This window comes from Manis pentadactyla, chromosome 5 (genome assembly GCF_030020395.1).
Source record: "Manis pentadactyla isolate mManPen7 chromosome 5, mManPen7.hap1, whole genome shotgun sequence".
Classification (NCBI taxonomy): Eukaryota; Metazoa; Chordata; class Mammalia; order Pholidota; family Manidae; genus Manis; species Manis pentadactyla.
Genome location: NC_080023.1, coordinates 96697879 through 96713245, shown reverse-complemented (window position 1 = coordinate 96713245; position 15367 = coordinate 96697879).

Sequence of the window (15367 nt, the reverse complement as noted above, 5' to 3'; positions counted from 1 at the left end):
TGTTACTCTGTGTCTTTTGATTGGTGCATTCAACCCATTAACATTTAGGGTGACTATTGAAAGATATGTACTTATTGCCATTGCAGGCTTTAAATTCGTGGTTACCAAAGGTTCAAGGTTAGCCTCTTTAGTATCTTACTGCCTAACTTAGCTCGCTTATTGAGCTGTTATATACACTGTCTGGAGATTCTTTTCTTCTCTCCCTTCTTGTTCCTCCTCCTCGATTCTTCATATGTTGGGTGTTTTGTGCTGTGCTCTTTCTAGGAGTGCTACCATCTAGAGCAGTCCCTGTAAGATGTTCTGTAGAGGTGGTTTGTGGAAAGCAAATTCCCTCAGCTTTTGTTTGTCTGGGAATTGTTTAATCCCATCATCATATTTGAATGATAGTCGTGCTGGATACAGTATCCTTGGTTCAAGGCCCTTCTGTTTCATTGTATTAAATATATCATGCCATTCTCTTCTGGCTTGTAGGGTTTCTGTTGAGAAATATGATGTTAGCCTGATGGGTTTCCCTTTATAGGTGACCTTTTTCTCTCTAGCTGCCTTTAACACTCTTTCCTTGTCCTTGATCTTTGCCATTTTAATTATTATGTGTCTTGGTGTTGTCCTTCTTGGATCCTTTCTGTTGGGGGTTCTGTGTATTTCCGTGGTCTGTTCGATTATTTCCTCCCCCAGTTTGGGGAAGTTTTCAGCAATTATTTCTTCTAAGATACTTTCCATCTCTTTTCCTTACTCTTCTTCTTCTGGGACCCCTATAATACGGATATTGTTCCTTTTGGATTGGTCACACAGTTCTCTTAATATTGTTTCATTCCTGGAGATCCTTTTGTCTCTCTCTATGTCAGCTTCTATGCATTCCTGTTCTCTGATTTCAATTCCATCAATGGCCTCTTGCATTCTATCCATTCTGCTTATAAACCCTTCCAGAGTTTGTTTCATTTCTGCGATCTCCTTTCTGGCATCGGTGATCTCCCTCCGGACTTCATCCCATTTCTCTTGCGTATTTCTCTGCATCTCTGTCAGCATGTTTATGATTCTTATTTTGAATTCTTTTTCAGGAAGACTGGTTAGGTCTGTCTCCTTCTCTTCTGTTGTCTCTGTGATCTTTGTCTGCCTGTAGCTTTGCCTTTTCATGGTGATACGAATAGTTTGCAGAGCTGGGACGAGTGACGGCTGGAAGGACTTCCTTTCTTGTTGGTTTGTGGCCCTCCTCTCCTGGGAGAACAGCGACCTATAGTGCCTTGTGCTGTGCAGCTGCGCGCAGACAGGGTTTCTGCTTCCTGCCCGGCTGCTATGGAGTTAATCTCCGCTGTTGCTGTGGGCGTGGCCTGGCTCGGGCAGCTACTCCAAAGTGGTGGAGTCGCGTTGGAGCAGGAGCTGCTGGGAGGCTATTTATCTCCGTAAGGGGCCTCCCTGCTCCCTGCAGCCCAGGGCTTAGGGTGCCCAGAGATCCCGGGTTCCCTACCTCTGGATTAAGTGTCCCGCCCTGCCCCTTTAAGACTTCTAAAAAGCACCCGCCAAAACAAAACAACAACCACCAAAAAAAAAAGAAAAAAATTTTTAAATTTAAAAAAAAAAAAAATTTTTTTAATTAAAAGAAAAGGTGGTCGCTCATTTTTCTTTATTCTCCGGTGCCAGCTTCAGGCCTCTGCTCACCGGTCTTGCTGCCCTGTTTCCCTAGTATTGGGGTCCCTATCCCTTTAAGACTTCCAAAAAGCGCTCGCCAAAACAAAACAGCAAAAAAGCAAAAAAAAAAAAAAAAAATGGTCGCGCGCTTTTCTTATGTCCTCCAGTGTCCGGCCTCCAGTGCCCGCTCACTGTTCTTGCTGCCCTGTTTTCCTAGTATCGAGGGCCCTGCACTCTGGCCCGGATGGCTGGGGCTGGATGTTCGGCAGCCCTGTGCTCCGTCTCCCTCCCGCTCTGCCTACTCTTCTCCCGCTGGGAGCTGGGGGGAGGGGCGCTCGGCTCCCTCCGGGCCGGGGCTTGTATCTTACCCCCTTCGTGAGGCGCTGGGTTCTCTCAGGTGCGGATGTGGTCTGGATATTGTCCTGTGTCCTCTGGTCTTTATTCTAGGAAGGGTTGTCTTTGTTATATTTTCATAGATATATGTGGTTTTGGGAGGAGATTTCCGCAGCTCTACTCACGCCGCCATCTTCCGCCCCTTCTGATGATATATTTTTGAGTATCTTGTGAAGATCACAATGTGGTTGGATTTTCTTATGCTTACTTTTTTTTTTTTACTGTGCATTACATATAGAATGAAGAACAGAGGGCACATCATTTTCTCTTCATGGGTAGGACTTCTAAAAGACTTTGACCTGCCCTATATGTGTACTTGTGATAAAATTCCAATATGCAGGAGGTAGTTACCCACATTTTAGTAGAAATTGACTGTTAGAATCAACTCCTCTCCTTTAGTGCAGCTGGGAGAAAGCTCTCTCTCTCCCACTTATAGCAGAAAGGCATGCAAAGTGAAAGATTTAAACATTTAGCCTCAGTTGAACCAGCAGAGTTGATGCCTAATAGCAAAGAAACATAAACTGTATTTCTAATAATTTCAAATCAGGTTTCCTGGAAAACCTGAAACAATGACTGTAATAGGTTTGAGGGAATTCCCATCCAAACACATAAGTAGACAAAGGAAGATTACAGGTCTTAAGAACACACAAATTGTAAGGAGTTAGACCAGCCAAGCCAAGTGCTCAGCATAGTGGTTTCCACTGAGGACATATTTAGTTGGAAAAAGAGAAGACAATCTTGAATGAGTTGTAATGTAACTTCTTTAGGTTTTACAATGGAGCACAATGAAACAATCAGAGAACTGCAAAATAAATAGAGTTTTAGGAAACAGAAAGTATGGCTTCAAAATTATCAATTTCAATAATGAAACTCAAAACTGCTGTAAACCAAATTATGTCTTGGGAAGATCAAAAGAAGACATGGAGCAAAAATAACAGAAGGCACAAAAGAAAAGATGAGAGACATGGAACAGATTCAGGGCCTCCTAAAAATAGAGGGGGATAATTGGGCAAGAAGGATAGATAATGGAAGAAAACCTCCGTGAATAATAGAAAAATTTAAATTTTCAAATAGAAAGGCTGAGTTTAAAATAGAATTAATTTAGAAAGCAGTAGCTAAGGAATTTTCTGAATCACAGATAAAGAGAAAATTTTATAAGCCTACAGATAAAAGAATAAATTACTTACAGAAGAGTGAGAATCAAAACATCAAGTTTCTCATGCTAAGAAAACACATCTTCAGAGGAAATGACCATGATCCAAGAATTACATCCTAGCAATTTTTCATTCTTATACAAGACAAAAGACAAACATTTGTGGACATGCAAGAAAGCTACAATTACATCAGTTTAATGATAATTCTAAGAAATTGAGAAAGTTCAGCAGAGTGAAAATTAAATCAGGTCAAAGATTTCTATCAGACTGTCTTACTTTGCCTGGACTGCCAAAACAAAATATGACAGATTGGGTGTCTTAAACAACAGAGATATAAGTTCTGGAGGCTGGAAGGAGATGAGGGTATCAGTAGAGCTGGTTTCTGGAAGTGGCTTTCTTCCTGGATTTTAGATGCTACCTTTCCCTGGTGTGTCCTCACATGGCAGGGAGAGAGCGAGAAAATAGCTGTGCACGAGTCGGGGAGAGAGAGCTCTCACCAGAAGCTGACGGCACTGGAACTCTGATCTCAGACTTTCAGCTTCCAGAACTGTAAGAAAATTAATTTTGTTGTTTAAGCATCTGGTCCGTGGTACCTTGCTGTGGCAGCCCAAGTTGACTAAGACAGCTTTGGTACTGGGAGTAAAGTGCTGTTGTAACAAACACCTGAATATACAGAAATGAATTTGGAACTGGTAATGTGTAGAGGCTGGAGATGTTTTGAGAATATGCTAGAAAAATGTATGTTAAGGGTGATTCTGGTGAGGTCTTTGACATAAACAAGGAATATGTTATTGGAAACTGGAGGAAAGATAATCCTTGTCCTAAAGTTATAAAGTGGCATAGAATTTAACTGAACTGCTCTCTAGTGTTTTGTGGAAGGTAAAACTTTCATGCAGTGAAACTGGATATTTAGCTGAGATTTCCAGGTGAAGTGTTTTAGGAGTGCCTCGGCTCCTTGTGAATGCTTATATTGAAATGGGAAAAGGAAAAGATGAATTGAAGAAGGGATTGTTATGAAAAAAAGGAGCCAGAACTTGCAGGTTTGGTAAATCATGAGCCTTTCCATGCTGCAAAAAATGAGAAAGTTTGTTCCAAAGAGAACACTAAGAGTTGGATTAATAATCATTTAATAAAAAGATCATTGGTGCAACTTATAAACTTAATCAGCTGTCTCAACAGAAGTCAGGAATAGAGATAGGATTATACCAGTGGAGACACTGCCAGTTTGAGCTAAAGGAAACAGAGAAGGCAGGACAAAATGAAAAAAGCTATCAGATGTTATCTTTCACAGGACAGGATCCTAAAGTTATTGAGCCACCAACAAGTACTTTCCTCCAAGGAAAAGGAAGAAAGACCCAACAGTGATTTGGAGATTATCAGGGCTGCCACTCCCACCACAAGCCCAGCACACAGGCCCCAGGAAACAAGGCCACCTCCACCTCAGCCTCAAAGGGCAGGTCCCATGCCCAGTGGCACCTCATGGTCAGGACCGCTGCACAGACAAAGTAAGCAGCAGTAATTAGTCTCCTGAGACTGCCTGCATTGCTTCTAAGGTACCCCTCCATCCCCTGCTTGCATTGTCTCTAGTTGGTGAGCTTCTTTGACTTTTTTTCTTCCTTTAGTGTAAGCATAGTAGTTTGGTTTTTATGAAGCCTTCATGTCAGTTCTCTGGAAACATGCCTCACACTTGCTGAAATAATAGGCTCCTTATGTAGTGGTTCATAACTCTTCTAGCATACTGGCAGGCGGCTGGAGTGATGTGGTGAAGAAGATGGTACTCCTCTCTGGTACCATCCTGCTCACTGCCTTGAGAGAGCTCCTCCTTGGGGGTTCCACCAATGTATTCTCATTTCCCATTTATAATTGGTATTTTTACGTTTACTGAAGCAATGTTGAAGGCTCTCCTTTCTATTTGGGTTGCAGAGAATGAATGTCCACTAGAAATCAGTTTAAGACAGCATCAAGTGTAGACTTCAGCTTAGACCCTGTGGTGGGCAGATATCCTGAATTAAAAAGAAAATCTCATATAAATGTGTTCATCTGTGTGAATATTTCCACAGAATGAAGTGAAATGCAACAGAACAGACAACAGCCCAGGTGGGTAAGGCCTATGCACTACTGAGTGAGAAGGAATATAAAACACAGATGTAGCCACAATCCATGCATGCACCTGATATCAGAGGACTGCTCTGCTTCTCTAAACTGAAGTCCTAGTGGTGTTGAGGGATATTAAGAACCTGATAGTCTCTGACATCGTAGATGAATTTTAGTGCACTGATTCTAATTTTGTCCTGGCTATCAATGACTACTTTGGTGTAAGGTCCAAGGTGATGGGCTATTTCAAAAGTTACAGCAGTGTCCTGAGGGCCACCATATTCTATACAAGCACAGCTCCCATATGATCCTGCTACACTCCAGGGTTCTCCTTTCTGATGCTAATGCTCTCTCCCTGGCCCTCACCAAGTTATTTTCTTCTCTATTCCCTCATGCCTCCCTGCTCCACCAGCATGGACCTTTAGTTGACTGTGGGTGAGGCCTAGATGAGTGACACATCAATTGATTTAGAGCAATCTGAGATGTCTATGCAATGGATCAACACCTATTCTTCTCAGGGACTGTCCAGTTCAGCCCTTTGGACCTACACAGTCTGTAGGCTGCTGCATTCACCTTAGTGACTATTCCTAAAAAGGCCCTAAACAAACCTTGTTATAGTGGGAACAAGACTGATAAGTTGAAAGTGATTAGAATGAATGAAAAAAACAAAATCCAAGATATGTGAATTCAATGTCAAATGCCATATTGGAAAGGGTAGTGGATTGTTATACATGCTAACAAGTTGTACTTAGGAAAAATTTGGTAAAGTATATGAAAAGAGAATTTATTTCCAGGTGAACATGCTGTATTGTTAGATGCCCAGCCAAGCCTTCAGCTCTGTGTATTTATAAACTGGGAGTTCAGCAATCCAATCAGAAATATTGAGCAGTCATGGCTGAAACAGACTTGGCTAAAAAGAACGGTATTCATCATTTACTTCAAGAAGTTTTATTTTTCCGTCTGAGTTAATGAGGTTAAAATTGTCAAGGGAAAAAAGATACCAGCTACCAGAATATGAAATGGGGTTAGAATACCAAATTTGATATGTGGAATAATGAAGGAGACCATAAGGTTTCCTACTAGGTGGAGATAAAGGTGCATATTCATAAAATGTTGATCAGCTGGGAAACAAAAAGAATTATAATGAATACCCAGACTAGAAAAAAATTAAACTATCAAAATTAAAAATTATATATCCTTTGACCAAACAATTTCACTTTCAGAAGTTTAACCTAAATAAAAAATTTAATCTGTGCAAATTTAAACATGCATTGTCTGTAAGTATAAAAGATTGGAATGATTTAAATATCTATTGGAAAATGATACTTCAATGATGTCAATACTACCCAAATTTATTTTTTAATTCAGTGAAATAATTACCATTAATAATTCTTTAGATAAAACTTGATAAAATACTTTGGAACTTCATATGTAAGACAAGATAAAGAAAAGCCAACAAAATTTTGAAGAAAGAATAACAAGAAGGGAAACTATCCAGTATTAACAAAATGAAACAAATATGAAATTAAAATGAATTTGCTAATGTAATAATAGGTGAAAAGTTTAAAAGAACATATTAGAGAGACAAGAACAACCTATGTTTATGTGGATATGTCTTTTCTAAAAAATATTTCACACCAGTGAGAAAAGTATGAGGTATTCAAATACTTGGTAGAAAGACCACTGATTATCAACTTGTAACAAAATAAATAATGTTACCATATTTCATTGATTCTAAGTCTCACATATTTTCATATTTTAAATTTCTGAAATCAGTTTGTATCTTACAGTTAATGGAGGATCAGAGTTCAATTGGGAGTATTTTTTTCTTTCTTTAAGGTGCATAAATTAAAACAATCTCATAATAAAGCCTTAGATTTAATAATACAAGGTGACCCCTACTTAGCACATCATAGGAAAATTCATTTCAGAAAGCATAAAAAGCTAAATATTTACACACACCATATATAAGCAAAGATAAAATGTATAAGTAATTTTTATTAATAATTTATTTTTGGAGTCTACATCCAAGCCAAAATCCTATGTGTGATCTTCCAGGCCAAACCCTTGGTAACTACAAAGTCTCTACTTGGCCCACAGCCACGGCTTCGGGAGGCATTTTCACCTAAATACCCAGCTCCTCAGCCCCTGGAACACTCTCTTGACCATGTTCAAACACAGATTGCCTATCTGGCCTTGGTATTTCTATTCAAAGACCTCCTTACTGGGGGATGGAGAAGGGAAAACTGTCAGACAATTTTTAGGCACCTCCACAAAGACTTCCTATTTGGGGGTATGGAGTGTCTTAAAGTCATTTTTCTCTACTATGGCTCAGTACTTTCCACTCCTAGCCCTTCTCCTACTCCCTCCCTCAGGACTCAGGTCAGTGAAATGGCAGGAGATTTTAGTTTAGGACTCCCTCAACAAATGTCCTGCACCTACACTGCATGCAAGTCTTATGACTGACCACCTGAATTTTGACCCTCACCTGATGCCATTCTATGGGGGAAAATGCAATATTGAAGGAGCCACCACTTTTCTTTTAGTTAATAAAGGCTTAATGCTCATTTGGATTATTATTCTAAGACCTGGACACTTGGTAGCTCTTGACAATTATTATGTTATCAAGAGAATAAGGAAAAAAAGTCACAGGCTTGATCCATGCCAATTAAAATTTTATGTCAGGACCCTTATAAAAAGTTAAAATACTAGTGACAGACAAAGAGAAACTATCTGCAGCATGTGTACCAGAGAAGGGATAGCCAAAATACATAAAATGTTCCTACAAACTAACAAGGAAAAGAAAAATTCACAGAAAAAATAAAATTAAAACAGACAACATTACTAATACACAACACACCACTACCAATAAAGGAACTAGAGATAGAAACAAAACATCATTTTTATACTTATCAAAGTAATAAAATATGATTAAAAATATTGGAAATATTTGCTGTTGATTAGGTTATGAGTAAACAACCTTCCTTATATACTGTTGGTACTATATATACTGGTTTAAATAGTCCCCAAATTATACTTCTAGGTTTCCATTCTACAGAAATATTTGCATAATTGCACCAAAATAAGGTATAATCATTTTGGGATGGTATTTTAGGGTTATCTTATGATGTATCATGTCACTTGCAAATAGTGCTAGTTTTACTTCTTTTCCCATTTGAATGCCTTTTATTTCTTTTTCTTGCCTAATTGCTGTGGCTAGGCCTTCCAATATTATGTTGAATGAAAGTGTCAAGAGTGCGCATCCTTGTCTTGCTCCAAATCTTAGAGGAAAAGCTTTCAGCTTTTCACCATTGAGTATGTTAGCTTTCAGTTTGCAATATATAACCTTTAATTATGTTGAGGTACATTCATCACTCTGTTCACGTTTTCTTGAGAGTTTTTCACACAAATGGATATTGAATTTTGTCAAATGATTTTTCTGCATCTATTGAAGTTATCAGATTATTTTTATCCTTCATTTTGTGTACTTATGAATTTTTGATTTTTGGTTACTGTGAGGTTCACATTTAGTATCCTACGTATGTAATAGTCTGTTTTAAAGTTGATGGCAACTTAAATCTGAACACATTCCAAAATCTTACATTTTTTACTACCCCCATTTTATATTTTTGATGTCACATTTATACCTTTTTATTTCATGTATCTGTTAACTATTGAAGTTTTAGCTAATTTTACTATTTTTGTCTAAATTTTAACCTTCATACTTGTTTTCTAAGTGACTGATCAACTACCTGTACTATATATTTCCAATGATATTTTTAATTAGTGCTATTTTTTTTTCAGCTCAAAGAAGTCCTTTTAACATTTTTAGTAAGTCTGGTTTACTAGGGATGAACTCCTTCAGCTTTTGCTTATCTGAAAAACTCTTGCTCTCTCCTTGAATTCTGAATGATAACCTAGCAGTGTAGAAAATTCTTGGTTTTATCCTCTCGGCACTTTGAATCTGTCATTCTACTCTCTTCTTGTCTGAAAATTTTCTGATGAGAAATCAGCTAATAACCTAATGGAGTTTTCTTTGTATGTAATAAGTTGTTTTTCTTTGTTGCTTTTTAAAGTCTATCTTTAACTTTTGTCATTTTAATTGTAATATGTCTTGGTGTAGATTTCTTAGGGTTCATTTATTTGGTTCTCTCTGGGCTTCTTGGACTTGGATTAGGAAAGTTTTCAACCATTATTTCTTCAAATAGTTTTTTCCTATTTCTCTTTTTCTCTCTTTCTTCTCCAAGATCTTTATAATGTAAATGTTATTACACATGTTGTCCCACAGTTGCCTTAAGAGATTTACTTTTTAAGTTCTTTTTTCTTTTTGCTGGTCTGTCTTGGTGCCTTCTGCTGCTTTGTCTTCTAGCTCACTCCAAGTTTAAAAGCAGTGGTCACTGGAAGACTGTGGATATGTTTCAGACTGTTGTCTGTGCAGTGTCCTAGGGGTGGTAGTTTGCCAGGTTCTGGATCTCTGATTATTTTCATCCCATGGGGCCTAGAAACACAAGCACCAGTATTCAAGAGACATCACCTGTGTGGGGTACATACACTTCTGGGTCTGGCAGATCAGAAGCTATGGAGGAAGAGCACTGGGCTGGGTTGAGCCTACCTGCCAGGTCTGGAGGTTGTGGTCACAGTGGAGTTGTGCTGGACTGGGGCAAGCCCACACACTGGGTGTACTGGAGTAGGGGCGATAGTGGAGGAGCCCTGGGCCAGGTCTAGTGGATGGGGCTGCAGGGCTAGCAAGGAAGACTGAGAGTGCCAATAACCCACCAGTACCAGGCTAGCAAGGAAGGATAGTGAAATTAAAACTGGTAAAAACACAACTATCTTATTTTCTATTAGAATTTCTTTAAATTGTGGTAGGTTGACACTTCTTTAGTGAAGTAAAATATGTCTTTAAAACAAGTTGATACTGTGCTTACTGGATGAAAACAGAAAGCATCCACATTCAAGTACAATACAAGTTGCCCATCTTCAACAGAATTCTTTAAAGATATGTTTTCTGGAAATACCAGCGAGTACAACCAGAGAAGTGAAAGGGGAGAAAAAACACAGAAACTGAACGGAAGAAACAAATGTTTTATTACTCTCTTGGTTTAGAAAATCCAAGATAATCAACTAAAATTACTAGGAAAGATACATTAATTAATTATTAAATTAATTCAAGCTTTTCTGTTTAAAAATAACTAAATGGGGAAAGACCACATTTATAAGCCACCAAAAGCAAAAGGAAATAGAACCAAGAAATAAACTTAAGCAATATGTCAGTTCCACATGAAGATAACTGTGAAACTTCAAGAGACATACAAGAAGATTTAAGTAATTTAAGTAAATAAAAAGACAACTTTTTATTGCATATGAACACTCAATATTTTAAAGACATCTAAACTATAAAACTAAATTTCATATGGCTCTAATAAAAATTAAAGAGACTATATTCAATATCCATTTTTTAAAACTAGATTAAATGATTTAAAAGTTTATAATGAAAATAAGAATTCAAGAGAAGCCATCAAATGTTTGAAATGTTAGAGGTGAAGCAATTGATGACAGTAGTTGCCAGCTATTGAAACACTTTTGATAGTTAGTCATTAAGAGGATGTGCCATAGTTTCATGATTAGATGCAGAGTTTTCAGAAATAGACCCAAATAAGTGTTAACAGTTAGCATATGATAAAGATGGCACTGCAAATTAAGGAGAAACATTTTTTAAAAATCTAGTTCCATGTGTTGGGGGGCACGGGGAAAGCAGTATAACACAGAGAAGACAAGTAGAGATTCTACAGCATCTTACTACACTGATGGACAGTGACTGTAATGGGGTATGTGTGGTGAGGACTTGATGATGGGGGGAGTCTAGTAACCATAATGTTGCTCATGTAATTGTACATTAATGATGCCAAAATAAAAAATAAAATAAAATAAATAAATAAATATATATATATATATATGTGTATATATAATTCCAGACAGATTAAAGATTTAAACAAACAAGAAAAAAACCCTCAAAAATACTAGAATTAAAAATGGGAGAACTTTAATAAAATCTTGCATTAAGGAACTTTTTAAGTAAGAAATAACACACAAAAGTATAAAGAAAATTATTGGTAATTTCAACCAAATAAAAATTTTGTATGATATCAGTATTATAAACTAAGCATAAAGTCAAATAGCAAAATGGAAAAATATGTAATCGCAACATAGTCAAAGTACTAATTTACATGTACTATAAAAGATTTATTGAGATGTAATTCATATACCATACTACTCACCACTTAAAGTAATCAATTAAACAGTTTTTAGTATATTCCCAGAATTGCACATTATAACAATCAATTTTAGAATATTTTCATTTTTCCTCAAAAGAAACCTGCATCCATTAGCAGTCATCTCCCTGTTTCATTCCAACCCAGGTCTCTCAGCCAAGGCACCCTTCTCTCTGTCTCTATAGAATCTCCTCTTCTGGGTATTCCACAAAAATGTTTATTATTATGTAGTCTTTTGTAACTAGCTTCTTTCACTTAGCATAATGTTTTTGAGTTACATCCATAGTGTAACATAGCATGTATCAATACTTCATTTCTTTTTCTTGATGGTAATATTTCATTGTATGATTATACCGCAGTGTATTTACCCATTCACCAGTTGATGGACATTTAAGTTGCTTCCGGTTTTTGGCTTTTATGAACAATGCCACTAAGAACATTTCTGTACAAGTTTTGGTGTGGACATATGTTTTCATTTATCTTGGGTATATATCTGTAAATGGAATTGCTCGGTTATATGGTAATTCTATTTTTAAACTTCTGAGGAACTGCCAGACTTGCTTTCCAAAGTGACTGCACCATTTCACATTTCCATCAGAGTATAAGGATTCCAATGTCTCATTATATTTGAAAACAACTGCTAATATCTGTGTGAAGTGTTAGGTGGTTTTGATTTACCTTTTTCTAATGGCTAATGATGTTGAGAATCTTTCCATGTGTTTTTTTGGCCATTTGTATATCTTCTTTGGAGACATATCTATTCAGATCTTTTGCCCATTTTTAAATTGTATGGCTTTTTTTTTTAATGAGTTGTAAGAGTTCTTTGTATTCTCTAGGCACTAGTCCCTTGACAGAACTATGATTTGTGAGTATTTTCTCATTCTGTGGGGAGTCTCTTCCCTTTCTTGATAATGTCCCCTGAAGCTGGTCTTCTAGACTTACCTTCCCCAGTATGGAAGCTCCAACCTATGAGGGACCTGAGCTGAGAGCAAAGTCCCAGTATTCTCAGCTTGTCACACCGGGGGTAGAGTCTCCATTCCGTGCATGCAGAAGGAATGAAGGCAATGAGACCCAACCTCTCCGCCACATTTTTTCAGAATTTTGCCTCTTCTAAATAGAGTTGGAGGGAATGAGAAACTCTGGTGGCCTGCCCCTCCAGGTGAGATACTGCATTCCTTGATTGGGAGCTGAAGATACCTGGAGCCTCATCTATTTGGCCACACCACCTGGGGGGGTGGGGAGGGAAGGAGGAGGTCATGGCCTCAGACACTCTTGCCAAGATTTGATGGATATTTTTTTCAAATAAATGTTTCTTCATTTGCTCTGTGTGTTCAGAACATTTCCAGAGAAGTTAATTGGCTGTATTTTTTAAGTAATTTTTACCAACTATGGTTGTTTCCCTGGAGACAGATTCACAGGTTTCCTAATTCCACTGCTTAGGAAGTGGAACTATACGGATTTCCTTTTAAAAAGGGTTTTAGAAATTTAAAAAATAAGGTAATAGCCCTTTATTCAATTCAGCCATTCTTCCTGTTGCATCTGAATCAGAGAATGTTCTGTTTAGAAGGAACTTCTGCCGTCATGTTACAGTCACATCATTTTACAAATGAGGTAACTGCTCCTTTACTAAATAACTTTGCTAAGATTCATATAGCTCCTCAGTGCCAGAGCTGACACAGGATCTGTTGCCACCTGATTCATGTATTTGATGTCAACTTGGGAAGGAAGTCTTTCTGTAACTAGTATCCGAAGCCTGGGCAGGAGGCAACAGGACTATCATCACCTTCTTCGCCCAGGTACCAGACTTTCGTCACATGCAGCACCTTTTGTTTTCTTCACATGGAGTGTTACATGTTAGGAAGATGGGAAAGCAAGGTAGTGTCCAGGGTGAAAAAGAGAATGGGTCGGGGAGAGTTTGGGCCACTGCCATGGGCATCTTCATTGGTAGTATATCTGATATTTTTTGAATGGCAATTTTGGACTAAAAAGGTAGTAATCCCTTCCAATTGAGGACATGAAGGAAATGATCTTAGCTGCAAATTTTGGTCCCTGAAATACTCACTGCCCCACCACTTTTCCTCCAATCCAGATTTACTTAGTGGTTTCAACATATTTTGTACTAAAGATCTTTTCTGATCCACAAAAGAAATCTTGACTAGTCGTTATATAAGTACAGCATGATTGATATTTTGGGGGTTTAAATGCACCTAAAACTGAATGTTAATTGTTCAAGGTAGTAGTGTCACTTAGAAGTTAAGTTGCTGGCTGAAGACAAATATATATATATATATTTTAAAACTCACCAAATTTCCAACAACTTCACTAACCCATTCTTAAAATGGATCGATATCTGCCCTCTCCCATTGCTACCTCTGGTCTAAAAGAACACAAGCATAGCCTGTACATGAAGAAAGCTATAACACCCATCATCCAAATCTTTGCCTCCTTCCACCCAGCAAAATTCTCAGTTGGCTGATGTGGAGGTCGGTTGCAAAGACATGTTTATGTAAAGTATTTCCTTGAGGCCAGAAGTTTTAATATAACATTTTTCAATTCTGAATTGCTAATGAGTTTTATTTGATCCTTTATGCAGCTTTTGAAAAGATATAAAAAGTCACTGAAGTGTAATATAAAACAGATAGAGTGAGATAAGAAGAAATGACAAAGTACATTTAAAGGAAATGCATTTAAGAAGGAAGAGAGAATATTGGAAATAAAAAAGAGATAAAAATATAGGGAGAGAGAAAAATCACTAAGAGTAAGTGGAAAACAGGAGTGAGAAAAACTGGAAAGGATTGGAAAGCAAACAACACAACTGCAAACATCTAAACCTGTTAATTATATAGTTTTAACTACTTAATTTCATGCTTCCCTGTGCTACTCCTGCTTATCATCATTATCGATGTATTTTTGTCAGTTTCTTTTTGGCTGGAACATAAAGACTTGCAGGATGTGAGCAATAAAATAAGCCTTTTGAATAAAAATTGTGTTATCGTTATTCCAAACTTCAAAACGACATCCACTGCAGATTCAGTATTAGTCAAGCAAAACTTGTATAGGTAAATAAATGATGTAATGAATTTAGTATTAGCCAAGATGATAAGCACATTGGAAGGAAATTTCTTGAAAAAATACTCAGATTAGAGCAATTACCTCTTTCTCCCTGCATCAGATCTGAATTATGTCAAGGCATGAATTTGTTATTCAATCAAAGGAACATCTGTAAACACAAACTGTAAATATTTATGAAATATGGAAAGAAGCCTGAGAAACTCACCTGTAAACAAAATAAGAAAATGTGGGTCTTGATCTTTCTGAGATTTTATTTACATGTAAGATAATTTTCCTGCAGTCTGAAGAATAATGTCATTGCTGCATCTTCCAGATTAAGAGGTCTTGGGATATGTGCTGAGCCCCTGCACTATTTGCAGAATGTCTACTGTTGACAGGTCAGCACAGCTCGGTCATTATTTTTCCTACCTACAACAGATTAGAAGACACAAGTCAGAAACAAGGGCTAACAGCTCAAACCAGAAACCCCTGTGCAGGCGTGAGTGACAGCTGACAATGAGAGCAGTGGAGAAGACTCCTCCAGCACCTGAAAAAGGGTTCAAAATTCTTTTAAAGCATAGAACTCCTGAAGCAGTGAAACATAAGTAATGCTTTATAAATAGCTAGATGGTGGAGGGAGGGACAGGAGGGAGGGAAGGAGAAAGACCAGACCCTGGAGGATGAGTAAGTTCATGTTCATAAAGTTCACCCATGCAGTGACTGACTTACCAACTCTAACCCTTCGCTGTTTCAACCCTAAACTATTACCTGTAGGTT